General features: G+C 43.9%; 2 pseudogenes; one reads left to right on the top strand and one right to left on the bottom strand.

Annotated features, from left to right (window-relative positions):
- Nucleotides 1-417: 417 nt before the first annotated feature.
- Nucleotides 418-1,191, bottom strand: LOC103701167 (annotated as a pseudogene).
- Nucleotides 1,192-3,227: 2,036 nt separating this feature from the next.
- On the top strand, nt 3,228-3,325 carry LOC120107014 (annotated as a pseudogene).
- Nucleotides 3,326-11,038: the final 7,713 nt, after the last annotated feature.

Raw genomic sequence — 11,038 nt, 5'->3', positions numbered from 1 at the left:
AGATGAGATGATTATACGAAATGTGTCCTCGGATCCAAGAAAGGCATACTTGAGTTCCTTCGGTAAAGGTTTCAACTCGAGCTTAGGTGTTTGTTCATGGGATGGTACTATCTTTGCTTTTCGAGGTGGCAACTGTTCAAATTCCTCTATTCGCGGTCTCCACTAGTGATGGGCATCGGGCCATGCCGGGCCGGCCCGGCCCAGGCCCACTGGGCCACGGACTAAACGGGCCGTGCCTGGCCCGGCCCGCTTCGTTAGCGGGCGGTGCCGGGCACGGCCCGCTCAACGAAAAATCGAAGCCCGGCCCGGCCCCAGGCCCGTGGATTGGCGGGCCGGGCTCAGCACGGCACGAGACGGGCCGTGCCAGGCACGGCCCGTCTTGGGCGCAAACGGGCCGTGCTAGGCACGGCCCGTAACGGGTCGAGACGGGAGGCCACATGAGGGAGGCCCAGTCCCCCTGGCGGCCGATGTTCTCGCCGAAGGGGAAGCGGCCGAGGTAGAACTCGAGGATGCTGAGACCGAAGCTCCAAATGTCGCCGGCGTAGCTGTTGTAGATGCCATGGTTGAGGTCGGTGTTGATGCGCTCGGGGCTCATGTAGGCGACGGTCCCGACGGAGGAGTTGCAGGGGTCCATGGTCTGGGTGAGGATCCGACCGACGCCGAAGTCGGCGATCTTGACCTGGCGGGCGGAGTTGATGAGGAGGTTGGAGGGCTTGATGTCGCGGTGGACGATGCACTGGCGGTCGAGGTAGGCCAATCCGGCGAGCACCTGGCGGGCGACATGGGCGAGGAAGGGCTCGGAGGAGATGCGGCGGCCCTCGAGGGATCCCCCGTCCATGTACTCGAGGAGGATCTGGATCTTGCCGGCGTGGTCGTACATTCCGTGGCACCGGACGACGTACGGGTTATCGGCGGTGCGGAGGATCTCGATCTCGCGGCAGATCTGTCAGCGGACGGCGTCCTCGTGGTTGCCGTAGATGATCTTGAGGGCGTAGATCCGTCCGGTGGGGCGCTGCTGGACCATCCAGACGGTGCCTCCGCTGCCGCTGCCGATGCGTCGGAGGCGCTCCAGGTCGAAGGGGACCGGGATCTGGGAGGATGCAGTGGGAGGGGTGGCGGAGGTGGGCGGCGGAGTGGCAGTGGCATCGCGAGGGAAGCGTCCCGCTGGGGCAGGGGGAGGGTCAGGTCGGGCCGTGCCGTGCCGTTCTTGGCCCGCGGGCCGTGCCGTGCTTGGCCCGCGGGCCGTGCCCGCCCAGGCCCTAATGGGCCGTGCTGGGCTCGGCCCGCAGGCCAGAAAATGGCAACCCAGCACGGCCCCCTTTAATGGGCCGTGCCAGGCACGACCCGGTACTGTAGCACGCGGGCCGTGCCAGGCACGGCCCGCTTCGTGCCGGGCCGTGCCGGGCCATGGGCGGCCCGGCCCAGTGCCCAACTCTAGTCTCCACCCATTGACCATCATAACATCCGAATTATCTAAACCAGGTGGGACCACATCATTAGCAGTACCTTCAGAACACCAATCTATCAAACCATTGTCGGCCGATTCAGTAAATGTTTCTTTTCACAAATATTCTTCCGCAATGGTTTCAACCCATTCAACTTCTTTACTTTCTTCATGATCACTGGGTTGTTTACCTATACTAAAGACGTTCAGTTCCAAGGTCATATTGCCAAAAGAAAGCTTCATGACACCATTCCTACAATTGATCAATGCATTAGAAGTTGCAAGGAATGGATGTCCTAAGATGACCGGAATCTGAGATGGTGAATTGGAAGCAGGATGTGTGTCCAGTACGATAAAGTCAACAGGAAAATAGAACTTGTCTACTTGGACCAACACATCTTCAATAATCCCTCTAGGGACCTTCACTGACCTGTCAGCTAATTGTAAAGTCACAGTTGTTGGCTTCAACTCACCCAAACCGAGTTGCTCATATACCGTATATGGCAACAAATTCACACTCGCTCCTAAATCTAGCAATGCTCGCTCAATCCTAAAATTGCAATGATGCACGAGATAGTTGGGCAACCTGGATCCTTATATTTAGGGAGAATGTTATGCTGTAAAATTGCACTCACATTTTTAGCCAAAAATGCCTTCTTCTTGACATTTAAACGACGCTTGACAGTGCACAAATCTTTCAAAAATTTTGCATAGGAAGGCACTTGTTTGATTGCATCAAGAAGAGGTACATTGATTTTTACTTGCTTAAAAAGCTCAAGAATTTCAGAGTTTGGTTCAAGCTTTTGCAAGGGCTTTAATCTTTGTGGAAATGGTGCAGGAAAAAGACATTTAATTTTTTTAGTTGATGTTGGTGCTTCGGTTTCTTCGGTATCCTTTTCTTTTGTCTTGGGAGGGTCAAAATCAGGTATGACTTGAGTTTGTTCTGGGATTGGTCGGTCAATAACCTTACCACTTCGCAAAGTTATTATACTCTTCGCTTGTTCTTTATGCAAAGTTGAAGATGATGCATTGCTACCGCCATAGACTTGAGGATTAGGTTGTGGTTGAGCTGGTAGCTTACCTTTCTCTTGAGCACTTAAAGCAGTGGTCAGCGTTGTCAGTTGATTTCTTAATTCATCATTGATTTTAGCTTGACCTTGCATGAAAGATTGTAAAGTTTCTTCGAGACTGGATTTTTGAGGGGGTGCGTGTGCATAATGTGGTTGCGGAGGTGAAGGAGTTGGGTTATATACTTGTTGAGGTTGGTTATTCCTCCACCTGAAATTTGGATGGTTCTTCCATCCAGGGTTGTAAGTACCCGAAAAAGGATTATTGAAAGATTTTTGATAGGTATTCAAAATATTGGCCTGATCGTGCAAGACTTTCTTGAATGCGGGTATTGTGGGGCAATCAGTGGTGAGATGGCCAGGCATCTCGCAAATCCTACAACACTCGCTGTTATGTTCTACGGTCTTGACGGGTTCAATCCTTCTAAGTTCAATTTCCTCTACCTTCCTCGTAAGGGCTGCCATTTTAGCCTGAATATCATCCTGAGTATTAAGATTGTAAAGGCCCCCGTGTGGAATGCTAGTAGGCTTAGGCAAAGGTTTATTCACTCTATCCCCTGTATCCCATAATTGCAGTCTCTGCGAGAGAGTCTAAATAGTCCCATGCCTCATCGGGTTGCTTTTCCAAAAATAGACCATTGCACATAGTCTCTATAAATTGTTTTAACTGTGGAGACAACCCTTCGTAAAAGAAACTAATGGTTCTCCATGTTTCAAACCCATGATGAGGACAAGAGAGAAGCAAATCTTTAAATATCTCCCAGCATTCATAAAATGTTTCATGGTCTTTTTGTTGGAAATTACTAATGTGCCTTTTCAAAAAGTTAGTCCTTTGTGCGGGAAAGAATTTTTTCAAGAATTCTCTTTGCATATCATGCCATGTTCCTAGCGATCTAGGTCTCAAGGAGTTCAGCCATGTTTTGGCTTTATCCTTTAAGGAAAAAAGGAAACAAGGTCAATTTAAGGACATCTTCTGATACATTTGGCACTCTAAATGTGATGCTAATTTCCTCAAAATCCTTAAGGTGAAGATAAGGATTCTCGGATTCCATTCCATGATACTTGGGCAGCAATTGAATTACTCCTGGTTTGATTTCAAAGTGTCCTACGTTTTCAGGAATAATCATGCATGAAGGTTGACTAGTCCTAGTGGGGTGTAAGTATTGTCGAAGTGTCATAACTGGGGGTCTACCTTCATCACCATGGTGACTTCCTATATCATCAGCCATCTCACCAGATCTGAGATTTTGCGTAAGATTTTCAATATTATGATCTAAGGAATTGTCAAATGTTTGTCGATTCAGGCATCCAGTGTTGTCCCTATTCCAACCTAGCATACAAAATTTTAGAGTTTATTTATTTATTTTTTTTTCAATGATTACCCTTGATATTTTCTTAAAGTTCTTATCAATTTTCAATTAGCAACAAGGGTTAATGAGATATGATGATAATAAAATTCTGATTCTAAAAAAAAATAAAAAAAACAGAAAATTCAAAGCAGACAGCAGCAAGATTTTATATTAATTTAATAGTCGTACAAATCTTAGAATATCAATCAGACCGTTCAGATGAAAGAAACTTGTGTCCTACACCAGTCGACAAAATTTGAGTCCAATCCGACGGTGAATTACTCAGATATCAGAGTTTGATGCAGACTGTGCAGGAAATAAAAACAACAGAATTTTTTTTTTCAGTTTTAGTTTTACTATAATGTTCAATCTAACTGATAGGGTACTAATTAAATCTAAAACTATACTAATAACTAAGCCGTTCCCCGGCAACGGCGCCAAAAACTTGACGCGTTCGCAAAAATGCTTTCGCGAAACTAATCTTCTAGGTATAGGAGATCGCACAAGTAGTAAAATCTCGGGAGTCCGAGGTCGAATCCTCAGGGAACGATCTATAGATTATTAGCGTAATTTTTAGATGTAATTTTCAGTTGAATAAATATATGGATTAAGATGATGTTTTGAAGTTTAGAGAAACTAATTAATAGATTAAGTTCGATAATAAAGAGATGGTTAGGGATCCGGAATCCCCCTTGACAATAATACATTCAAGATATAAACTCTACGGTTTCTGATTTAAAAGTTCAAATGTAGGATAGATCTAATCATGGAATATATTGTTTGAACACACGAACTCAATTTCTAAGCATTCGTCGTGCCGGTTATGTCTACGACAAATCAAATAATAAAGTAATCCATGCATCAATAGATATAAACCATTAAAGAACTATCTACAACATAGGCAAGCAAGAAACCAAAACATATCAAAAGATCTAAATTGAATAGAACAATAGTTTAGAGTTTACTCCAAGAAAGTAACAAGTCAAGGGTTCTCCCATCACCCTAGACCAAAGGGATTAGCCGGCCATCAATATGAAAAATCTCCCCTGTTCCTGTTCCCTTTTTTTTTCTTTTTTTTTTTCGGAAACAGGGACTCCCCTGTTTCTCTCCTCCTCTGTTTTTCTTCGAATGAGGGATGATCCTTCTTTCAGCCGAGGGAGCCCTCCTATAAGCTGCGATGAGTCCCTGATCCTCCGGAATACGTGGAGATGCCGAGTATCCCGGAAGGATCGGACGCGTGGAGAGCGGATGCTTGCGGGATCTAGGGAAGGCTGAAGATCGTGGGATGCTGGAATCTTGAATGTGATCACTGGATGAAGTCGGGACGCAGGAGGAGATTTGATCGTGGATTCCGAGAGCTGGGAGGTTGATCACGGACGGCTGGATCGCAGCTGATACGTGCTGTAAATGTTTGGATGAAGCTGGATCTTTGCTGGGGACTGAGATGCGGAAGGGGCATGCGTTCGGCTGGATGAAGCTGTGGGTGCGGAAGAATCGGACGCAGGAGAATTGAACTGCTGGCACTTGGGAAGAGATGCGGAAGAGGCTCGCGGGATGTGCTGTGAACGCGGACGACATCTGATCGCGAACGGAAGGAGGTTTGGAGCTGGGATGCGGACGCTGGGATCACGGGAGAGCTGAAATCGCTGGGGAATCCAACGCTTGAGATCTGAACTTGGAGGAGTGCTTCGCGGACAGCTGGAACGCGAAGATGCTCGGGAGATTGTGGACGCTTGGCATGCATCGTGGGCTCCGCAAGCATCATGGGTAGGATCTGAAGAGGCTGGGACTCGGATGGATGAAATCTGGAGCGTGGAAGAGCTAGCTCACGGACGCGGTAAGGATGCTGAGGTGCTTGCGAACGGCTGAATCTAGGCTCTGTTCTGCAGCTAGGAAGAGATGAACTTATATAATGATAAAAATTATAATAAGTGCTAAGGATAAAATATTTAATCATGTAAATATTAACACCTATTATTTATCATTATTTTGCTAGCATTAGGCTAAGTTAATTGATACTTAGATCGCACTTTTGTGCTCTCATCAAGTATGATTCAACTAATCTCCGAATATTCCTTGAATAGATTCTGGAGATTACTCCTTTAGGAGCCCCAATCAGAGAGATAATGAGCCTCGAGGTATCGAATCCACTTATAACAAATTAATTTTTGCTTTAAGAATTTTCTTTTTAGTGATTTCCTTTACATTTCAATTCAATATATTTTCTCCCCCTTTTTGTCATCATAGCAAAAAGAAGTGCAGAACGTAGAAAAGAATTGCACACTTTGTAAAAAAAATGTCTACTCATTGTATTTATGCTGAATTGAGTATAATTGTAAAAAAATACAAGTATAGAAAACAAATACATCAAGAAATTGATAACTAAGCTACACTAGGGTTGCTTTGCAGTGGAGGATGAAGCTTCTCCTCTAAGCCTAGTCACTTGCAAGACTAAGCTTATCCCCTCCGAAACGTTCCCTAGTTGCTTGATGATCTCCGAGGTGGCCCTAGACTGTGTCGTGGTAAGCTCAGTCACGCTCGCCTGAAGGGTGTCCAACCTGGAGAACAGTGCATGGGCTAGTCTCTCGGCACCCTGGCTCTGGCTCCCTAGCTCATGTCTGATGCCGTCTCGCATCTTCTTCGTGTCGTCCTTGACATCACTCATGTTCCAGTATTGAGCTTGGACCAGGCTGCGCACATTTGATATCTCCTCCCTCAAGTGCGCAGTCATCTCGGCTACTGCTGCCAGGGTGGGAACAATCTCGGTGGAGGGAGCACTCGAAGGACCTCGGAGCTCCCTCAGCAAGTCATCTCTCAGATCCCTCACTATCTCCTGCCGCAACTCGCGGAGCTGCTCAGAAGATATCCGGACCTCCAGAGGCTGCTGCTGAGAAGGTGGGACAGTGGAGGTGGAAGGCTCAGTATAGGTATGGGCAGAGATGGAAGGATAGGTGGAAGGATCTGTATAGTGGTCCTGGTCATGATCAGGACTGGGTGAGTGATGAGTGGTAGGGTCAGAAGATGTGGATGATTTTCTAACCCAGACTCCCCCTAACTTGTGGAATCCCATCCTATGAAAGGTCCCCTCACCCATGCGATCTGTAAACCGCAGTGAGCGAGAGGGTTCCCCATCAGTAATGGGGACCTCTAACTCCCTGAATATAAGGGTGAATAACATGCCATAAGGGAGGCTGAGCCTAGGTTTATCTAGGGGTTCACAGAGGTACTTGTAGATAAGTTTTGGAAAGTTGATGGGAGTGTCTTGGAGGAGGTAGAACATCAAGGCCAGGTCTCTCTCCGAAATGAAGTCAAACCTACCAGTCTTTGGGAAGAGAGTCCTAGAGATGATGCTAAGGAGAAGTCGCATTTTAGCCGAAAGCTGATTTGCGAACACCTCCTCTATGGGGGACAAGGGTGGACTCCCTAGGATGGCCGTAAGGGCCTCTGTCCTATCAGAGGGGTGTGTGGGAACAATCCCCTCACTTGAGAGATGGAGGACTCGTGCAATGAAGTCCTCCGAGATGAAGACAGGGACACCCATAACAGTTCCCTGGATACCCCCGCTAACCCGTGCAACTGTACCATAAAACACCCTAACAAGCCCTGGATAGGTAGGGAGGTCAAGAGTGCAGAAAAACTCTAAACCTTGGGCTCTAAGGTGATGCCCTAGGTTGAACCCTTTCCGGGAGAGGAAGTCAAAGTTGACTTGCCTCCCAGTAGAGACAACCTTCCCGGCGCATGAGCGCGAGGGAACCGGCCTAGGCGGGGAAGGAACCGGAGGTGGTGGCCTCGCCGATTCGTTCCGAGCCTTGGACCGTCGCTCGGCCCCGCTCGCGGAGATGGGTCTCTTTTGGCTCGGTACAACGACCTTCCTAGGCATTTTGACCTAAGGACGGGGAAGGACACGGAAACTAGGAGGAAAACTTGACGGAGAAGACCTAGACTGGGTCGGAGACAAGTTCGGAGACGGCTCTAGGGTTTTGGAACAGTGTCGGCTGTGAATAGAAGTGAGGAATAAACGTTTCGATTAGGGTTAAAAGTCGGATTTCCGACCTCGAGTCGACTCCGGTAGGTCGCGAGTCGACTCGACCTCGAGTCGACTCCCAGATATGCGCGAGTCGACTCCCCCACGAGCCGACTCCAAAATGCATCCGAGTCGACTCGGCCTCTGGCATACAACCAAAAATCTTGTTATTTTCGTGCCAAGAGAGAGAATTATGAGCTTATCTCGGATTTAAGGACTGATTTGATGATCATAGATAAGAAATCCTATGTCCAACAAAGACTTATCCTCAAAATCACTAGAATGGATCAATCACTCCTAACCCTCTTCTAAGTATGCAAAATCGATCTTCACTCAAAAGTTTTGTGAAGATATCAGCAAGTTGATCATCAGTACAAACAAATTGAAGCGTCACATCACCATTCAGTACATGATCTCTTATGAAGTGATGTCTTATCTCAATGTGTTTAGTTCTTGAATGCTGAATTGGATTTTTAGTTAGATTAATGGCACTTGTATTATCACAGTTAATGGGAATTTTATCTTGTTTAATGCCATAATCTTCAAGTTGTTGTTTAATCCACAAGATTTGAGCACAACAACTTCCGGCAGCAACATATTCGACTTCAGCCGTAGATAGTGCAACCGAGTTTTGTTTCTTGCTGAACCAAGAAATTAAGTTTTTTCCTAAGAATTGACATGACCCGCTGGTGCTTTTTCTATCAAGTTTGCAACTAGCGAAGTCTGAATCAGTGTACCCTATTAAGTTTATGCTCGAATCTTTAGAGTACCATAACCCTATGGTTTTTGTTCCTATTAGGTATTTAAAGATTCTCTTAACAGCAATTAAGTGTGATTCCTTAGGATTAGATTGATATCTAGCACACATGCATACACTAAACATGATATCAGGTCTACTTGCAGTGAGATATAATAAAGATCCTATCATACCTCTATACATCTTTTGGTCTACTGATTTACCTGATTCATTTTGGTCTAGTTTGCATGATGAACTCATGGGTGTGCTGATTGACTTGTTTCCTTCCATATCAAATTTCTTAAGCATCTCCTTGATGTATTTAGCTTGATTGATGAAGATCCCTTCTTCAGATTGTTTGATTTGGAGCCCGAGGAAATAGTTCAGCTCTCCCATCATGCTCATTTCAAATTCACTCTGCATTAGGTCAGCAAATTCTTCGCAGAGGTGATTGTTAGTAGCACCGAAAATAATATCATCTACATAAATCTGAACTACTAACATATCTTTATTTTTCCTTTTTAAAAACAATGTTGTATCAACGTTTCCTCTAGTGAATTCATGGTCTAACAGAAATTTGCTAAGTCTTTCATACCATGCTCTAGGAGCTTGTTTGAAACCATAAAGTGCTTTGTTTAATTTATACACATGATTGGGGTATTGATGATTCAAAACCAGAAGGTTGTTCTACATACACCTCCTCATTAATATACCCATTTAAAAAGGCACTTTTTACATCCATTTAAAATAATTTGAAATCTTTAGAGCATGCAAATGCTAGTAACAATCTAATTGCCTCAAGTCTAGCAACAGGAGCAAAAGTTTCATCAAAGTCTATACCTTCTTCTTGATTATAGCCCTTTGCTACTAGTCTAGCCTTGTTCCTAATCACGATTCCATTTTCATCAAGTTTATTCTTATATATCCATTTAGTTCCTATTATTGAGTATTCAGTGGGTCGTTTAACTAGGTTCCATACTTTGTTTCTAGTGAATTGGTTTAGCTCTTCTTGCATTGCATTTATCCAATTTACATCATTTTCAGCTTCTTCTATATTTTTAGGTTCAAAGTGTGAGACAAATGCTAGATGATTATTTAAGTTCCTAAGAGATGCTCTAGTCCTAACAGGTTGTGATGGATCATCTAAAATTAATTCCTTAGGATGCCATGAGCATACCTCCAAGCCTTAGTCAGCCCATGATCCACAATTGCCTCTTGGCTTGTTGATGCATCTCCAATTAGCTTTGGTTCATCTTCTTGTAAAGTCATCTCATGAGTCTTTTCTTCAAGAATTTCTGCATCATCATCAAGAGCTACTTTCTTGCTAGAAGAAATATCATTAGTATCATCAAAAATAATATGTATAGACTCTTCAATAACAAGGTTTCTTTTGTTAAATACTCTATAAACTTTACTTGATGTAGAATATCCCAAAAAGATACCTTCATCAGATTTAGAATCAAATTTACCTAAGTTATCCTTGTCATTATTATGAATGAAACACCTACATCCAAAAACATGAAAATAGTTTACTTTGGGCTTTCTATTTCTCCAAAGTTCATAAGGTGTTTTCTTTATAATGGGTCTCAATAAAACTCTATTTAGTATATGACATGATGTATTAATGGCTTCTCCCCAAAAGTACTTAGGGAGGTTACTTTCACACAACATGGTTCTAGCCATTTTTTCTAGGGTTCTATTCTTTCTTTCAACAACTCCATTTTGTTGTGGTGTCCTAGGTGCAGAGAAATTATGAGTTATCCCCTTTTTACTACAAAATTCATCAAATAGATGATTTTCAAATTTCATTCCATGATCACTTCTAATAGCTATGATTGAAGCATCTCCTGCATTAGTTACTTCCTTATGAAATTTCCTAAATACAGAAAATGCTTGATCTTTATGAGCTAAGAACATGACCCAAGTATATCTAGAAAAATCATCTACAATAACAAGACCATATTTGTTTCCACCAAGACTTGTGGTTCTAGTTGGTCCAAATAGATCCATGTGTAGTAGTTCAAGAGGTCTAGAGGTAGAGACACAATTTATGGATTTAAAAGAGCTCCTCGATTGTTTGCCATATTGACATGCTTCACAAATTTTATTTTTCTCAAATTGTAGTTTTGGCAAACCTATTACAGAATCTCTTTTAACTAACTTAGATATTGTATCCATACTTGCATGTCCTAATTTACGGTGCCATAACCAACTTGCATCATCAACCTTAGTATCACTAGCTACTAAGCAAGGACTGTTTTTAGCAAGATCTTCTAGATCTACTACATAGACATTTACACGTCTTATTCCTTTGAATACTAAGCTATTGTCAATTGAGTTGGTTATGATGCATAGGGATGGTTTAAACAGAACATCAAAACCCTTATCACATAATTGACTTATGCTAAGTAAGTTATG

Source organism: Phoenix dactylifera, unplaced genomic scaffold (genome assembly GCF_009389715.1).
Source record: "Phoenix dactylifera cultivar Barhee BC4 unplaced genomic scaffold, palm_55x_up_171113_PBpolish2nd_filt_p 000725F, whole genome shotgun sequence".
Lineage (NCBI taxonomy): Eukaryota > Viridiplantae > Streptophyta > Magnoliopsida > Arecales > Arecaceae > Phoenix > Phoenix dactylifera.
The sequence above is the reverse complement of the archived record's forward strand: the minus strand, read 5'-3'. Positions and strand labels throughout refer to the sequence as shown.